General features: G+C 40.4%; 1 protein-coding gene across 11 annotated transcripts in view; it reads left to right on the top strand.

The window, feature by feature from the left end:
- The window catches only part of DENND2B (DENN domain containing 2B), a 174,289-nt gene that overhangs the window by 84,674 nt on the left and 70,149 nt on the right, over nucleotides 1–19,466 (top strand). Inside the window, exon 1 of one of the 11 annotated variants that reach the window (XM_054699361.1) lies at nucleotides 11,221–11,433. The exons of the other annotated variants lie outside the window; for them this stretch is intronic. The gene's annotated coding sequence lies outside the window, so the exon portion shown is untranslated. Of the gene's footprint in view, nucleotides 1–11,220; nucleotides 11,434–19,466 lie in introns of those variants that run through there. 11 annotated transcript variants of the gene reach the window in all.

Genomic DNA, 19,466 nt, shown 5'->3' with positions numbered 1-19,466 from the left:
AGGATATGGAGATGCCAGAACTCTCATACATTGCTGGTGGTTATGTATATGTTGCAACTGTTATAGAAAGCAGTTTGTTGATTCCTCATAAAGTTAAAACTTGCCATATGACCTGGGATTCCACTCCAAGATATAAACTCCATAAAACAATAATAGGAGCTGACATTGCATGCCAGTTTTGATAGCAGCATTATTCAGAGTAGCCAAAAAGGTGGACACTATGCAAGTATTCATCCACGGATGAATGAATAAGCAAAAGTATATGCATACGATGGAATATTATTCAGCTATAAAAAGGAATGAAGTACTTAGATCTGCTACCAAAGGGATAAACCTTAAAAATTCTATGCTGCAAAAAATGGGCAGAAGAGCTAAAAAGAAACTTCTCTGAAGAGGAAATGCAAATGGCCAACAGGCATATGAAAAAATGTTCAACATCACTTGTAATCAGGGAAATGCAAATCAAAACTACCATGAGATACCATCTTACACCAGTGAGAATGGCACATATTAAAAAAACTAGCAACAACAAATGTTGGCGAGGTTGTGGAGAAAAAGGAACTCTCCTGCACTGTTGGTGGGAGTGCAAACTGGTCCAACCACTATGGAGAGCTGTGTGGAGATTTCTTGACCTACTAAACATAGAGCTTCCATATGATCCAGCAATTCCACTCCTAGGTATTTACCCAAAGGACACAGAAACATCAATTCCAAAGAGCACCTGCACCCCTATGTTTATAGCAGAACTGTTTACAATAGCTAAGCTTTGGAAACAACCCAAATGCCCCAAAATAGATGACTGGATCAAGAAGATGTGGTACATATACACCATGGAATATTACTCAGCATTCAAAAAGATAAACACATGCAATTTGCAGCAACATGGATGGGCTGGAAGGGATCATGCTCAGCGAAATAAGCCAGAAAGAAAAAGAAAAATACCGGATGGTCTCACTCATAGCAGGAATCTAGAAAACTTAAATAAGGGACCAGGAAAATGAATAACTATAAGAAAGTGAAAATCAAAATCAACAAAAAACTATGGGGGGTGGGGAGCGGGAGGAGAGGGATTGGGGTCAGAATGGGGGGATTGCAATTGTATGGGGAATATAAAAATAATATAAAAATAAAATTTATTATTTAAAAAAAAGGAAAAAAAAATTCTATGCTGAGTAAAATAAGCCAGACATTTGAGGACAAATAAAGCAATCGTTTATGTTTTGTTTATATGAAATATTTATAATAGGTAAATTCATAGAGATAAAAAAAAGATTAGTGATTCTCAGGAACTTGGGAAGAGGGAAGAATGGGGAATTATTGCTTAATAGTTATAGAGCTCTGTTTGGGGTGATGGAAAATTTTGTAAATAGATGGTCATGGTGGTTGTGTAACATTGTGAATGTAATTGATGCCACTGAATTGTAACTTAAAAAGAAGTTGCTTACAGTAGTAAATGATATATTTTTTACCCCAATAAAGAAAAGGAATAATAAAAGGATTATATTCTACTGAAAAATTTCTCACTTGGTAACTTACCAAAGCTTTTTCCCCCATCTCAGCCCATTACTATACCACCAGCATTGTGTTTCTTCAGGTGGGTATATAATATTTTATTTAACCAAGCTCCTGTTGATGGACATTTTAGTTATTTCCAGTTTTTCCTCATATAATAAACCACTGTCTTTACCCAAGTGTTCTGGGACTTGCATTACCATAGGCAAAATTCCTAGAAGGAAAGATTTGTTGATGTAAGTGTATGCACATTTAAAATGTTAATAAATAGGGCCTCCCCTGGTGGCGCTGGAGGTTGGGCGCAAGAGGTTGGGCGCAGGTGGTTGAGCTCAGCACTGTGGCTGTGAAGCTGTCCACAGCCTCTGCAGCGTTGGTTTGATGCCGGCTGGCAGGTGAGGGTCCCACATGGCGTGGCAGACCTCTCCTGTCTCGCCCCCTGCTCCCCTTGGCAGTGTGTTTTGTCAGTCTGCCTGTTCTGTTCCCCATTCTGTCTCTGGTGAATCCTCTCAAGCTCCCGCGCATCTGGCTGTACCCTGGTTCTTGTATAAATAAATCTTTTTTAAAAAAGTGTTAATAAATATTGTCAAACTGCTTTCTGAAGAAGTTGCATCAATTCAGCTGCTGAATTGAAGGTGCCTATTTCCACCACATCCTTGCCAACTTGTTATACATTTCTTAATCTTTTCCAATCAGATAGGCAAAAAAGATTTTACTGTTACTTTATTTAGGACTTCATCTATTATAAGTGGAGTTGAACGCCTTAAAGGCTCACTGGCAGTTGTGCTTCTTCTTATGTGAATTTTCTGTTCAAATACTTTATTCATTTTTTTTTTTTGTTGCAGACTTTTAGGAACTTTTACATACATTTTAAACGTGTAATACATATTACATTGGCACTCTTTGCCATATGGGTTGCTGATATTTCCCCTCCCCAATTTATTTCCTTTTAATTTTAGACTTTGGTTTATATAATTACTTGCTTTTTATGTGTTCTAAATTTTTATGAAGGCATATGTATGATATGTTTTTCTTCATGACTTTTGAGTTGAATTTTGTTCATACTGTGAAAACTTTTTCACTCATCAGAATTATAAAAATAATTCATTTACGTTTTCTGCTAGTGTTTTATGGTTCCAATCTTTATACTTAAACTGTAATTAATTTAGTAGTAAGGAGTGAAGTAGGGATTAAATTTTATTGATAAAAAACCTAAAGTAACCTTCTTCTTACTAAATTCATTCTTTATATAAAATTTGTATACTTTTGTTCGTTTTAGTGTTCTTAGTGAGACTACCTGTATTCAAGTTTAATAATATTTTTCAGTTATTATGTACCATAACCATTAGCACCATTTTCTGAACATCTGTAGGGGAACATATCTGATTCAGTTTACAAAAAGAAAGAAAGAAAGAAAGAAAGAGAGAGAGAGGGAAGAAGGGAAGGAGGGAGGGAGGGAGAGAGGAAGGAAGGAAGGAAGGAAGGAAGGCCTTTTGTGAGAGAGGCAGATCAAGAAATTGTACCCAGTCCAGTCTTCTGACCCCAAACCCGCTTTATTGTTTCTTTTATATATATATATATATTTTTTAAAGGTTTATTTGTTTATGCATACAAGAGCTGGGGTACAGGTCAGAGATGCAGAGGATGAGAGGATTCACCAGAGACAGAGCGAGGAACAGAACAGGCAGACTGACTGAGATACACTGCTGAGGGGAGCAGCGGGTGAGACAGGAGAGGTCTGCCGCGCCATGTGGGTTTCTCGCTGGCCAGCCGGGGGTCGAACTCATGCTGCAGAGGCTGTGGATTGCTTCATAATGTGGTGCTTAACCCCTTGCACCACCAGGGAGGCCCACCGCTTTATTGTTTCTATTATTGCCTATGTGATACAGCCAGATTCTTTTTCCTAGTGTTTGAGGATAGTTGTATCACTCTCCTGAAAAGCTGTATACAATTATTGTATTGACACTCTAGACCTGGATATGTGACATAAGCCTGGTGAGTTATGCCTGGTTGGATAAACTCAGCCTGATGAAGTGGAAGCAGGGAGGGCAGTTTTTTGTTAAAGATGCACAGTTTGGTAATGAGGATATTCAGGATCAAAGAAGGGAAGGCTGAGGGGAACAGCAGGAAGAAATATGAAGAACAGCAGGAAGAAATGTGAAGAAAATTAGGGACTTAGAATTCAGATGAAGGAAGATTTTGAAGTGAAAGAAAGAAGAATGTGTATTGAGATCTCCTTATGTCCCACTTACTAAACTCATAGCTTCCACAAGATTTTATGTTAAAAATCATCCTTTAGTGCTGGGCCAACCTGGCATTGCTAGTCCTAGAGGCTGTGAACCCAGAAAAGAAAATCTTAATTAAGGATCAAAGTAAAATCCTGGATGCGGAAACTAGAGTTAGGCATCATTTCTGCCCTGGTCAATTTAGATGTAATGTTGTTAGAGGAAATAGATTGTATAAGAAGCCCACAGAGAAACTACTTCAGATGAGCAGTGTTCATTAAGCCTCAATGGACCAGCTGCATATAGACAATCCCTTCCCTGAGGGAACTTAATAGTTTAGTGGATAAAACACATGAGAGTCACACACTCTAAGTGATTCATACCACTGGACAAGTGGCACTGGGGGGAAAGGATTAAATCGATCCCTGGCAGGAAGAGAGTGAGGCAGATGAGGGTAGGATTTCACAGAGGAAATGGTGCTGTTTCAGATTTTGAAGGATGAATAGTTTGTTTTTAATTTTGTCTGTTTTGACCACCATGGTTATTTTTCTTTCTTTTTTTTTAGATTTATTTATTTATGCATACAAGAACTGCGGTACAGGCCAGAGATGCGGGGGTGGCGAGAGGATTCACCAGAGACAGAGTGGGGAACAGAACAGACAGATTGACCTAAGTACACTGCTGATAGGAGCAGCGGGTGAGACAGGAGAGGTCTGCTGCACCATGTGGGTTGCTCTCTGGCCGGCCGGGGATTGAACTCTGGTGCTGCAGAGGCTGTGGATTGCTTCATAGTGCAGTGTTTAACCCCTTGCACCACCAGGGAGGCCCACCATGGTTATTTTTCAACAGACAAGATGGAGGGGCTTCCAGGTAGAGGGAAGCACAAAGAGAGAGAATGCACAAAGAAAGAAATGATGCAATCTGTGTAGAGTAATGAGCACATTAGGACCAATTGGTCATTTGTGCATAGGAGGGAGGACAGAGTGAGCAGTGGCAAGATGAGACAACAGAGATGGTCTTGGGGACTAGCTCTTGAAAGGCTGGATCTACCATTGTTCTACATACCGATTTGCCCCAAAGTATGGTGGCTTTAAACAATGGTCATTTTACTATTACTGTATCTCTCGTGGTTCTGGGGGGTCTTGCTTGGAGTCTTCTTGGGCAGTTTTAGTCATACAGTGGCAGGGGTTGGGATCATCAGTAGACTGATTGAACAGGGAGAGACATCCGAGCTAGAGCTCTCGAGCACCTGGAGCTTGTGGGTGCCATCACTCTCACTCATTATTACTCTCTGTGGTCCCTCTAGCCAGCTCTTAGGGTAATTAGGATCGGGACCTGAAAGCCATTATTAACCTTAGAAAGACTAGCAGAGGTTGTGTGGCCTTTATCTAACCTAGCCCTGGAAGTTAGGCACCACACATTCTGTTCCTTGAGGCAGTTACAGGGCCCATCTGGTGTAGGGAAAGGACTAACAAACAATTTGCAAATCTCTTTTAAATCACTACAATTATACAAAGAATCTTGAATTTTATGCCATAGGGCAGTTTTCTGCCCAGACTCAGTTTCCTACTCTCTACACAGTATTACCATAATCTTTTAATACCTGAGCTATTATTTGCATGTTTAAATCAGCTCAGTTTTGAACTTAAGATTTATTTTATTTTATTTATTATTTATTTATTTTTTATTTTTTAAAACAATATTTGTTTCCCGCCACCCCCTCAGGTTGAGTCCCCATAGAATTTTCTTCCCCAAGGCACCATCACCACAGTGCCCTGTATCCCTCCCTCCCTCTGATCCCTCTCCCTCCTCCTCCCCTGCAGTATGTCTCTGATTTATAATTGTCTGTTTTTGCTTTGACTTTTGAACTTAAGATTTATTTTAAAAGGAATGTTATTGTTCCTTTTAAAGTGGAAAAATCAATATTACTTGCTGCTTACAGAAGACAACTTTTAAAGTAAATACAATAAAAAGAAAAAAAATGTTTTCAAATTTTAGCCAGAATTTGCTGCTTATGAAAACCTCTCACCTTAAAAGATTATCCAGTGTTAGAGACAGCAGCAAGTGGAGACCCTCCTCTTAATCTAATGAGAAGCTTTGAAAGGTTAAAAAGTGAATAACTTTATCACCTTGTGATTTCCCACCTTGTGATGTTGTGTCCAGAACCTAGCAGCATGTGATATGATATGGATGCCTGCAGTTCCTCACCACATTTTGGGAAGTACTGCTGTGGGCAGTGGAGCTACTGAAAGAATTTGAGCACTGGAGTAATATAGTTAAACTTGCATTTTAGCAAGTGCACATTAGCTGAATTGTAGAGAGTAAATTTGAAGAAAATAAAACTGGAACAAGGAGATGGTTTCTAGGAGATTATTGCAGTAAGTCAAACAATTGATGATAAAATCTGAGTTAAAGAGTGGCAAGGGTTGGAGGAGGGGAATATAACACATTAAGGAGGTAGGATTTGCAGGACCTGCTCATAAATTGAACTAGAATAAGAAGATGAATGAAAAGTCAGGGATGGCTTGCAGAAACTTGTACAAGAGGGAAGATTATTTTATAAGAGGTGGAGTGGGCATGATGAGTTCAGTTTTAGATTTTCTTCTAAAAAATTATTTAACATGAATTCAATTGCCACTTTATAGATTTATCTGATTGTTTCTTTGGGGTAGTTTAGGTTCTTTTTGGCCACCTGTATTTCCTGTGAAATGTAAATTAGATGCAAAGGCTTGATTAGATTTAGGTTAAACATTTCTTTGGGGGAAAATCTTTATAAATGATGCAGGAGATCAGAAGCACATAATGTTTGGTTTTCCCACAATTATTGATGCTAAATTTTTGGTCACTTCTTAAGGTAAGACTAGCCAAATTCCTCCTTTGTAAAGTTATTGTTTCCATTTCATGACTGCTGGATAATCTGTGGGTGACCTTTGTGTTGGTTACCATTAATCTCTCACATACGTGGTTAGGTTTCCTTTTTAAAAACTTTTTATTATGGAAAATGTAAAACATGCAAAAGTAGAGAAAAGAGAAGATGAACACCCATATCTATTATTCAGCTTCAGCTATTATCAACATGTGGTGGACTAGCTTGTTTCATCTCCATTCTATTCCTCCTTCACTGGATTTTTACCATTTTATCCATAAACACTTCATAATGTATCACTAAAAGACCTTTCAGACATGTCTTAGATGTGTTGAATCCTGACCAGCAATTTTAGTCACTCATGAAGGAACAGAGGCTACTGAAAATCAGTTTGTCCACGGGTGTGGGCTTTACAGTGGCAGGTCAAAGGGGCTAGAGCTTGAGAGTGGTGGGTGGTGTATTCTTACTTGGATGGACAAAAAGGTGGTGGCTGATGTAAATTAGGAAAAAAACGAGGAGAGCCCAAGGAAAAGGAGAACCTTACCAAGGTCAAAGAGCAACTATTGGGTAATAAAAAGGTAAAGAGAAAGGCAGGAAGGGCAATGTGGTCAAAGAGTAGGGGTTTGGAGCACTGGATTGGGATGTTTAGTCTCAGGCAAAGGCATGGCCCAAGGTCTGTCCGTAGGTATGGCTGACTAAAGTGGACTTGAAGTCAGGGAATCACTTGCGAGACAAGGGTTCTGAGTGCATCCATTCCCATAGGTATGAAAGTTGCCAGGTAAAGGGGGAGCCTGGTGTATGTTAAGAACAGATCTGTAGGCACTGTTAAGAGTTTGAAGATGTGGCGTGGTGGCTTTGCAGTAGAGCAGTGACACTTATGTGATAGGTTGGAAGTGTAATCAGCGATGGGAGAAGGCAAGGTGAAAAAATTGCAGAAGATCATTTAAAAAAACTTTTAAGCCTATTGTGCTCTAATAGATAGTGTTGTCCACTGAATGAGGTGGGAGGAAACTAATAGGGTAGGGAATTGATGCTAAAAAAGAATTGTGCTGTGTGCATAGGAGTTGAAACAGGAGAACTCTTGGAGACGCACTTGCTCTCCTAAAGCAGTGCCAGTGTTAGGGGAGCTGGCTAGGGGCCCCTGTTCTCCTCTTTCCCTACTGGTTCTCTTTATATAGTAGTAGCCCCTGATGCTTTTTTGATTGACACTTGTTTTGTGAGCCAATCCTTGTGAGGATTTGTGTTGCATTCTTTATACTTTGCTTCAAGGCTTTGTACAGGGGAGGTAGAAAGAAGGGATGCCTGTCTCTGATGAAGCACTGGTCCAGAGAATGCCCAGCATTTTCTTGCCTCTTGGCTCTTAAGTCTCTGGAAAGCCATTGATTCTCAGGACTGGAGGTGGAGTGTCCTGTTTTCTGACTTCATTTGAAACTTGGTCTCCAAAATACTAGGAAAGGCATACATATCTCTTCTGGGACATAGCCATATTTAGGAAAGAAGCATATTATAGATTTCAAAGTTTTGGAAAACTTTAAAAACCACAGATTTGTGGGTACACTGGAAACGAAAACTTGAAATGATAAAACCTCTTCTCATAGATAGGATCTCTTGAAAAATTGCTTTTAGGATGACCATCACTGAAGGAGACGCGATTACGAGGAAGTGGAGAGAAAAGGTCTACCTGGCTCACCACCAGCATCACCTTGACTCTGAACCAAGTAGTCTAGAAGTGTGGTGATTTCTCACTGTCTTGCCAAACACCTATGTTTAAGAGAATGACTGACGCACATTCTGACATGGCTTTGTGAGTTTTAATGTTGAGAGAAAAGTTTTTCTGTTAGGCTGGACTTGGAGTTAATTTCCTGCTAACAATGCTGGTATGTGTGCATGTGCACATAAACAGAAATGTCAGCTCTGCTTTATGCATCATTTCCTGGAGGATAATAATTGTTATGTACATGACCAGTACCTACAGCATATGAAATATTTTTACATATTTTATTGGTTTTGCTTTCTGTTGGGAAGAGGAATCAAAGTCGTTGTCTACATAACAAAAACAGTACCTTACTGTTTTTCCCTAAGTTTCCCATGGGATAATGGAAGGAGCCAGAATTTTAAAGACAGACATGGTCTGACTTCTGGCCTTTCCCTTTACTCTCTGCATGATCTTGGGCTTTAGTTTTCTTACTTGGTAAAAAATACAATTGATAACATTTACCTCATAGGATTTTTTTAGAGTTTTAAATAAATTAACATAATTAATGGATGGGAACAGTGTTTGGCACACAGAAGATCACTGAAAGGAGGCCTTAATCATGTTAATAACCTAGAAACAGATTATCAACACCAGAGAAAAGAAGGGCTTGCCAACGTTCTCATCTAATTAATTAACTTGGTCGCTATGAAAGGCTCTCTGAGCTCGGTGACGGAGCCCCTGTGCAGTCTGAGAGGCCCATAAGCTTCTGACTCTACTAGGGAGGAGGAAACACACCAGTTTTTCAAGGCAAAGTTTGTTTTTTAGTTTTATATTTTGATGAGATTTCTTATGTAAATATCTTTGTAGGAAGTGTTGAATGTTCCATGGGGCAGTAATCATTACCGATTTTTAAAACTGAGAGTATGTTTAATTATTTTTTTCCTTGTTTTTATAACCACAGGACATTTCCTTCCCCTTTTTTACAAGAAATGCTTATACAATTTCAATTTCCTATTGCTTTCTTACAGTGACTGCTGATAAAATAAACTTATTACATAAAGTTGCCACTTGGTGAAAACCATATATAATGAATGTAAGGACTGAACTGTAGTGACTAAGCTATTGGTATACTATGTAGCTTTCCAGTGATAGAAAAATGGAGCTTAAAATACATAGGAGCATGGATATATACATCATATCCCTCAGTCTTTTTTTATAATTTATTTATATATGTTTTACATCATTGTTCATTTTTGTACAATGTTTGCTTTCTCCTCTCAGGTGTAGTCCCTGTAAAATTCCACCACCATTTCACCTGTGCACCATCACCATAGTTCCTTGTGCTCTTCCCTTCCCTGTTTTGAACCCTCTCTTTTCCCCTCTCCTGCAGAATGTCTCTGATTTATAGTTGCCTGTTAATTTTTTCTGTTTATTTATTATTATTTTTTTTTCCTGATCCCTTATTTGGTTCCTCCATATTCCTCCTATAAGTGAAACCATCTGATATTTTTCTTTTTCCTTCTGGCTGACTTCTCTGAGCATAATTTCACTGAGCATACCCTTCCAGCTCCATCCATGTTGCTGCAAATGGCATGAGTTTATATCTTTTGATTGCTGAATAGTATTCCATTGTGTATATATGCCACATCTTCTTGATCCAGTCATCTATTTTGGGGCATTTAGGTTGTTTCCATAGCTTACCTATTGTAAATAGTGCTGTAGTAAACATAGGGTGCAGGTATCCTTTTGAATTAATGTTTTTGTGTCCTTTGGGTAGATTCCTAGGAGTGGAATTGCTGGGTCATATGGTAGCTCCACTTATAGTGGTTTGATGAACCTACTCCACACAGCTTTCCATCGTGGTACTAATTTGTATTCCCACCAGCAGTGTAGGAGAATTCCCTTTTCTCCACATCCTCGCCAACATTTGTTGTTGCTAGTTCTTTTTTTTTTTTTTTGATATGTGCCATTCTCACTGGTGTAAGGTGTTATCTCATTGTGGTTTTGATTTGCATTTCCCTGATGATAAGCGATGTTGATAGATATCTTTCTTTTTTTCTTTTTCTTTTTAAAGATTTATTTATTTTTATACAAGAACCGGGGTACAGGCCAAATATGCGAGAGGGTGAGGGGATTCACCAGAGCGGGGAACAGAACAGGCAGACTGATGAAATACACTGCTGAGGGGAGCAGCGGGTGAGACAGAAGAGGTCTGCTTCGCCATGTGGAATTCTTACTGGCTGGCTGGGATCGAACCTGTGCTGCAGAGGCTGTGGACAGCTTCACAGTGCGGCGCTCAACCTCCTGTGCCACCAGGGAGACCCTGATAGATATCTTTCTTAATATCACCTTTGTAGTTGGGTTTATGTAGGAGTTGGACAGCAGTTACTCCAAGACCTGGAGTTTCTATATTCTTTACTCTGCATTCTGTATTTCCAACTGAAAGCAGATCCATAGACTTTGGGGAAATCAGTGGGAGGGGTTGATTTCCTATAAGAATGTTAGAGCCATAAAAAACCTGTATTGAAATATTTTGTTTAATCTTTGTAGTCTTGCCAGGAAAGCGGACTGACCAAATGTTTTATTTCCTATTAACTACACGCTTCTCCTCTATTTGCAAATAGGAGTCTCATGGTGTTGAGAGATCAGGTGACCAAGTCTCCATCTCTTGGGTCATAAATGCTGGGCAGAGATTGTCCTTTGCTTTATCTGTGCAACTATTTCTGATCTGGAGATGACTGTCTACTTCTAGGTAACCCCAGTCCTGGGCAATTACTGAATGAAGCTCATACAAACAAGTCATGGGATTATGGTGACGAGAGAGAGCTCCTAGTTGAAAGTGGGTGACTTTTCTAGAAGGTACACAACAGTAGGGCAAGCCTGTGATTTTCATGCCAAGAGAATGTCTGTGCTGTCACAGCAAATACTTTCTTGGGTAGTTTAGATGTTTTACATTTGCCTAAGTGAAAGTAAACTCGTGATTACCACCTTGTTCAGCTACCCACTTTTCTCTCTGTTCCTTAAGCTTCCTTAGCCTTCATCTTACTAGTTCTGGAGAAACAGAATCTTGATTGTGTCACTATGAGGTCACTATGAGGCCACTGGTTTGGCTCCCTCAGATACCCTCCTCGTCACAGGTAATGCAGTCATGACTGACCTTTCCTCAGGACTTCTACGTCTGTATGAAGGGTTGAGGGGAGAGTTGAATAGAGGAAAGAGAGTGGGCTGGCAAGGCTACTCCTCTGACAGCTGTTCTTCTAGATTTTCTACCTGAGAAGCTCAACCAGGAGTCTTCCTTTCATTGCTGACTATACCAAAAGATGCTGGTCTTCATGGCAGATTTGGAGCTGTGTAGTTTGACACATATTCTCAGCCCTTCAATCAGGAATAACTGTTCCCAGCTGACTTTTTACCTCTCTTGTTACTAGGAATTCATACTACAAGAGGAAACTTCTAAGCCCCCTCTCCAACTCTCATTTTTGCAGAGCTTTGGTTGCATTTCTCTCTACAGCATCTCCTTCTTTGTCTTCTAACATCCTGCATTATTCTAGGGAAAACCTTGCTGCTATTGGCAGACCACTTCGCTCTTCTCTTTTTCCCTTTTCTTTTCTTCTGTACAAAATTTATTGATTTTTAAATAGCAAAAGAAATCCATATTCATTGCATATTTGTATGTAACAAAAATATTAGAAAGTAAAAATCACATATAAACTATCAGAGATAGCAGATAGTTTATTGTTAATTTTTTGGTATATATACTTTTTTGTCTTTTTCATCTATGTTATAGATATGCTTTTTTAAAAATAAAAACATGGCACTGTTTTTATAACTTGCATTTTTCAAAAAGATTCATTTATTTATGCATACAAGAACTGGAGTACAGGCCAGAGGTGTGGGGGGTGAGAGGACTCACCAGAGACAGAGTGGGGAACAGGAGGAACAGGACAGGCAGATCGACTGAAATATACTGCTGAGGGGAGCAGCGGGTGAGTCAGGAGAGGTCTGCTGCACCATGTGTGTAGCTCCCTAGTCAGGGATCGAACTCATGCTGTAACGGCTGTGGATAGCTTCATAGGTTATATCTTAACCCCTTTCACCACCAGGGAGGTCCATAACTTGCATTTTTTACTAACTCTGTTAGATGGATATCTATATCTTCTATGGGCAATTGCATGTAGAGTTGCTTTGTGATGCTTAGTGCTGCATAGGATTCCACTGTGTGGGTGGAGCGTTATTTAATCTCTTAACGAACTTTTGGGTTGTTTTTGCTATTTTACTGTTAAAAGCTATCCATTGGTAAATATCTATACACTTACGTATTTGTTCCTACTTGTGTGATTATAATTTAAGAATAAAATTCTAGAAATGGAATTACTGAATCAAAGGATATGTGACATTTAAATTTTAAGTATATGCAAAAGAGAAAATTGATATAATAGAAACTTATGTACCTAATGCCCAAATTTAATAAATGTTGACATTTTATCAAGTTTGTTTTAGATCTCTTATTTAATATTTTTTAATATAACAGATATGACTAAAGTTTCCCCCAGTCCTTTTCTACGTGAAATTGATGAACTTCAATACCATCTTCTACCTTACCTTTTATATGTATATTGAATATATGTGTGTTCACACATTATTATTATTTTTGTCTATTATGTATTAGGCATTTTTATTTATTTCAGATAGAAACATGAATGAAATAGATAAAAAAGTCCACAGTATTATATCGCATTGTATGTTTTAAATTTTTACACGCACAGTACCTTTCCTGTATGTAAACATTTGCAGCTTCATTTTTTTCACAATGTTGTTTTTGAGAAGTAGCTGGAACAGTGTGATATCCATAAAAAGGGGAGGTTCCACCTTTCCAGATTCACCCCAAGGAAGGGTGGAGCTGGTCAGGGAGGAGAAGCTAGAAAAGACTGGGAAGAACAGACTTGAAAGAAGCAGAGAGAGATGGAGAAAGAAGAAATCTGGAGGAGGCACAAGGAGAAGAAACCACTCTTGTTTCTCGGCCTTGGACTTGTACCAGGGACTTGGGGGATGTGGAAGAAGATACTTGAAAGAGACAGAGACATGGGTGAGAGACCCAGTGGGAGGCTGACAATGGCTGCCTATATCTTAACTTGTATTTTGATTTTACTCTTCCTTACAGACTTGCCTGGGCCCTACTGCCCCTTCTCTATGTGTCCCCACCAGGAGGTACCTTAGACTTGTGGCAAGCAGTGCCCTGCTTTGGGCCAACCCTGTTTGGCTGGGCATTTACCCACGAGGGGATGGGTAACTTTGGGTATTTCATGGGGAAACTATTTTAACTGTATTCTTTCTCTCCTTGTCTCTTTATTGCACACTAGTTGTATTAAAGCTATTTTCTATTGAAGATCCTACGCACAAAGAGTATATTTGTCTTTATGTGGCAGATGGCAGAACCCTTTTATAGCAGGCAGGTTTGGGCTTCCCAGGGTGCCTTTCAGCCTGCCTGCTAACAGGATGGCATAACCCACTTAGAGCAAGCAGGTTTGGGGGTCCTGGGGTGCCCAACTTAGTTTGCACTCTAACAGACTCATATATAAATAATTTAATTTAATTGGTTTGTGATGGACCATTGTATGATATTGAGAGATGGTGAAAGTCTTTCTACATTGTGTGTATTACAAATAGTGCTGAGATGAACACCCATGTATGAGGAATGTTTCAAAGTTTATGTACCTTAACTCCCTAGAAATGGAGTTGCTATAGTAGGGTGCTTGATTCTTCAGCTTTGCTAATCATACCAGGTTGCTATCCGTAGTAGTTTTGTTGGGGGGAAATTGTACCAGCAATGTTTATGCATTTTCACTTCCCCAATTATTGGCTAACATTTGGAGATTCTATGCTTGTCAGTATTTTCCAATCTGATGAATATGAAATAATACTTCATTGCTTAAATTTGCATTTATTTTCCTGATTTACCAGAGAGATTTAGCATTGGTTTATATTATTTGGGTTTCCTTTTTAAAAAATTGTCTGTTCTTATCTTTTGCATATTTTTCAATTGAGTTATTTATATTTTTCCTTTTGATTTTTGCAAGTTTTTTTTTATAAATTCTGATTTTTAATCTTTTGTCACTATGTGCTTTGCAGTTATTTTCTTCCTGTGACTGGTATCATCGTTTGATTCATTCTTCAGAACTTTTTTTTTTGATTTATTTATTTATGCATACAAGGGCTGGGGTACAGGCCAGAGATATGGGGGGTGAGAGGATTCACCAGAGACAGAGTGGGGAACAGAGCAGGCAGACTGACTGAAATACACTGCTGAGGGGAGCAGCGGGCGAGATAGGAGAGGTTTGCCTCGCCATGTGGGTTTCTCTCTGGCCTGCGTGGGATTGAACTCATGCTGCAGAGGCTGTGGACTGCTTCATAGTGTGGTGCTTAACCCCTTGCGCCACCAGGGAGGCCCTCATTCTTCAGAACTTTTGATAAAAGTTTATACATCAATACATACATGTCTAAATTGTTCTCTGGAAAAGTTGTACTGGTTTAGAGCACCTGCACCAGTGTGTGAATGCCCTGTTCCCACTCCCTGCCTGACCTTGGCAATTGTTTTATTATCTTGTCTGATTTGATAAATACAGATTCCTGCCTTTTCATTGTAGCATAAACCTAGTTTTCCCTGAAGATCTCTTCCCTTGTAACCTTATCTAGTGAAGAACTTCATCTCCCCATGACTTTCACTGAAGTCCCTTCCTGAAGTCAATCCCTCCTTTCTCATACATCTCCTCTTCTCATTCTCAGTGATCTTACCACTTTCTTGACTTCTGTGGCAAATGCTTACAACCTTCTTCATAACTTTCCTTTCTGGCATAATTAGGACTTGGGACTTCACACTAAGAATCCTTGAGTGCTCTGGCCTCACAATCTCTCAATCTTTTCAACTGTAGAGAACTCATCTTCCTGAACCTTCCATTCCTCTGCAAGTACTCGTAGCATGGCCTCATCCCTTGGAGCTCTTCCACATTCAGAATCTTAAACCCTGACATTCCTGTCCCTCCCAAATCTGAATGTTTACACCTCCCTCTCCTTCATTACCCCCTCCTGGCAGCTCAGTCTATAGCCTTTCCCTGTAGATTTCCCAGTCACTTAGCTGCCATGGGGACTGCTCACTAATTTTCCTGTTCATTCTGAACCTCATAGATAAGAATGCCAAACATGAACTTGATTATTTGATCCCTCCCTCCCTTATCCTTCCTATGTCTTTAGTCCTGGTGTTCTACATCATCAGCTCTTCTGTTACAGCTCCTAGATTTCTGAGTACTGCTGCTTCATCTTTCAAAAGCACAGCTCCTGACCCAATCTGTATTTCTTCGAAAATTTCTACAATTTCCCAGAGAAAAGATCCTTAATTTGACTCTCAGAGGCCTCTAAGATCTCACATTTCTCTATTTTTCCAACTCTCCTTCTTCCAGGTCTACTTTCAATTAAATTCCTGTCAGAAAGAGCATCTTACTATTCTTCATGTCTTCTGCTTTCCTGCCTCCAAGACATTGGTCCTGTAGTTCCATTTGGCCAGAATTTCCCCTTTATCCTTTTGGCCTTTGATCTACTAGGCCCAATACAAGGCAGTCCTCTCTATGAAATCTCTGCTTCTTCAGTTGGAAGTAGTACCCCTCTAACGAAATCTACTTATTGTATCTCATCTCCCTTGGTGGCACTTAATTTCATCTCTCTTAATAGCATTTAAAATAGTGTCTCTGGTATTTGTTGTATTTTTGTATCATTGTATTCATCTTTTAAATTATAAGGTCTTTTTTTTTTTTTTTAAGGATTTATTTATTTATTTATACAAGAACTGTTGCACAGGCCAGATGCACGGGAGGGTGAGAGGACTTACCAGAGACAGAATAGGGAACAGAATAAGGCAGACCAACTGAAATACACTGCTGAGGGGAGCAGCGGACAAGACAGGAGAGGTCTGCCATGCCATGTGGGACCCTCGCCGGCTGGCTGGTAGTGAACTGAAACTGCAGAGGCTCTAGACAGCTTCACAGTGCTGCGTGGTGCCACCAGGGGAGGCCCTAAAATGTAAGGTCTTTAAGAGGAATCCGGGCATGCCTGGTGCTTTTTTGAGTCTCTCCCAACACTAAGCACAAGTTTATATATGGTTGGTGTTAAGTGTGTCTTAGTTGAATCCTAAGGGTACATGGTAAGGGTGAATGGAAGGAGGAGAGTCTTGCCCTGGCTTACCAGAGATTGTATTTAAAATTTCATACCCCAAGGTCCTGACCCATATTATAACAGGAAGCTTGTCCTTTTGTGGAGCCAGAGGGTCTTGAGTACCAAGAGTTCTATCGGGATGTTTTCAGATTTAGGAAGTTAGGGTAGCTATATTCCGTGTTGGGGACAGGAATTCAAAGTAGTAGTACAGAAAAAAATGCCTTGAGCATGGCCATGGCAGAGGTAGGAGCAAGGACTGGAGAGCGTGGTGACCCTGAGGTGAGGATTTTATTTTCATCATCAGGCTAGTCTCTTTCCTCCTTACCTGCCAGGACTGAGCCTCAGTTAAATGAGCAAATACTATGGGCATGACATTTGCCCTTGTTCCTGCCTTGGGACCTTGAGTCATAGTCTAACTCTTCATCAAAAACAGCCTCCTGTCTCATTCTGTCCAACTATTCTTTGTCCTTTGAGGTCTGGCTAGCGTTTCATCTCTCACAGAAATCCTGTCTTGAATTACTCTAACCCCTCTTCTCTGACTCTTTGTACTTTAGAGTACCTTTAGTCTGCAGCACACGTTTTATTACTTCCCCTCAGTCTGTGAATTGCTTGAATGCTAGGATCACATCTTACATTGGTTTTTTTTTCCTCTCTGCTTAAAGAAAAGCAGTGACCAGTTGTTCCTATTGATTTTATTGATGATTCTGATATTAGAACTTAGATTATCAGCAGCAGAAAAACTGAAGATGGGAAAGGACATGAAAGTAAACCTGAGCCTGGGCTGACTTTCCAGCCTCTGGGTCTAGGGAGGTGATGCCTGTTCCTCTCTTATAACTGCTAGTGTACAAGGGAGGCAGGTGAGTTTCCTGGATTCCCATATTTACAGCTCTACTTTCCAACAGTAGTTAGTATGCACGCAGGTGAGAAGCTGAGTTGTTCAAGATGTGACCTCCTGGGCAGAAGAGGGAAGGCTGATGATGGCTGGGGTGGGGCCCCATGCAGCAGTCACCAACTTGGGGCAAACTGGCACCTTGCCAGTTCCCCTTGCACACCAAGGCATATGTGATAGATGAGAGCTTGAAGAGCCCTTTACCAGACCCTTCCCTGAGCTGGAAGCACCATGGGGAATAGCAAGCCATTTGGCAGACTTGCCTTCTCTGCCTTAAAGTACTTGGTTTCTGTTGCTAACAACAGACATGGGTAGTGTAAATAAAACACAGACACACAGGCACATAGACACATGTGGAGACTGAACATTTAAATTGTCAGGGGCCAGGGGAGGGGTTGAGAAGGAAGGGTATATTAAAAATATGTAACTTAGTCTCTGAAGATACTTGGTGTGCCAGTGGGTCCTCTCTCCAGCCTTTGGTGATGAGCCTGCTAGTAGGGGTCGTAGAGAGGGGTGAGTGTAGACAGTGAGTAGGAGATGGTACTCTGTCTGAATGCCACAGGTTGCAAAGACTAGGTCCTAGCAGCAGTTAGATGCAAAATTGCCCAGGTGGGTAGTCCTTGGAGGTACGTGGGGGCTGATGACAGCTGCCTCCCTTCTCTCCTGCCCTTTCTTTACAGCTTTTACTCACTGACCCCTTGTATTGCTCACATGTGGTGTACATTGATCAGTAGCAGCTGTGGCTTTTCTGGTGGTGCTGACCTGAACTCCGTGAGGTATGCACCCCTATATATGTGACTGGTGTTCTGGGAAGGCTCCTGAAAGGTGTGAACTTCGTTAGCATGAAGTGATACCGATTCAGCCTCACTGGGAAGGGTGGTGTTACTCAGTGGGAGGCTAACTAGTTGGCACTTACATGAAGTAATGTAATGGTTGTGTTTTATGTGACATAATAAGCTTATTGAGAGACTTGAGCTTCAAATAGATTGTGCTGAGCATAAGTGATAAGGGAGATGAGTCTCCTTTGCTGGAAATGTAAGCAGGGATGGGTTAAATATTCTCTCTTTCCTACTTAGGTCTAAAAGGGCTCTAAGATTACAGCTAGAGGACCTCTTCTATTTCTGATTCAGGGAGAAAAGGCACTGCACTGATAGAGTGTATTATATGGAGTTACAAAGTTTGTTACTACAAAAGTTAAAGGACCAAGGTACATGTGAATGGGTTACCTATTTTTATAATTTAGAAGGTTTGCAAGATTAGCAGTCTGACTCATATTCTGATAACCTTTCTTGAATAGGAGAGAAGTAGAATTACTCTTAGAGTCTGAGAATGATATATTTCCCCAGAGGGGCCTAAGGGAGTCACCTCCCATGTGACTTCTATCATCTCTGCAATCCTGGTGACACAAAGTGCAGGGACTTCTAAGGGGAATGTTGGTTGTTCTCCTTGTCTGTTTCCTGGTCCATAGGAGGGGTCGTTGACTAGGGCTATTATTAAATGGGGTTGGACCCAGGGTCTAGCTCTGAAGCTGATAAAACTCAAAGCTGGACAGGAGGCAGTGCTACACAAGATGATTTAAGAGAATGATGGTTCTTAGGATATGTTCTAAACCACTAGACCTGGGTAGCTTCTTGGAAAGACTGAAGGAAAAACTGAAGTGAGAAGACCTTGTCCAACTGGACTTTGTGACCCTACCTTAGTCCCTGCTAATCAATTCACAGCAATCTGCCCATGATGTCTAGTTGTTGAGTCTCCTAGTTGCATGGTTCAGGTGAGTGGAGAGGTTCATGTTGAAGCCTCCCCCGCCAGTTTGGAGCAAGTAGGACCATGTTGTTTTTCTTTATTGTGTCTTCAGTATCTGTCCCAGCAAAGTGCTTGATTATTGATTGTGGATCCAGTAGTTTCCCAACCTATACTTAAAAGGGATCTTAGACTGGGCCTTAGAGCACAGCCAAAATTTAGAGAAACAGAAAAGAAGGAGAGTGCTTCCACCAGTAATGGTTTGGGCACAGAAACACAGGAGTAGAAAAGGACAAGTCTGGAGCAGGAGGTGTTTGGCCTTGAAGAGAGAAGTGCAGA

Source organism: Talpa occidentalis, unplaced genomic scaffold, assembly GCF_014898055.3.
Source record: "Talpa occidentalis isolate TD23 unplaced genomic scaffold, MPIMG_talOcc4v2.1 talOcc4.3, whole genome shotgun sequence".
NCBI lineage: Eukaryota > Metazoa > Chordata > Mammalia > Eulipotyphla > Talpidae > Talpa > Talpa occidentalis.
This window is presented reverse-complemented; position numbering and strand designations above follow the sequence as displayed.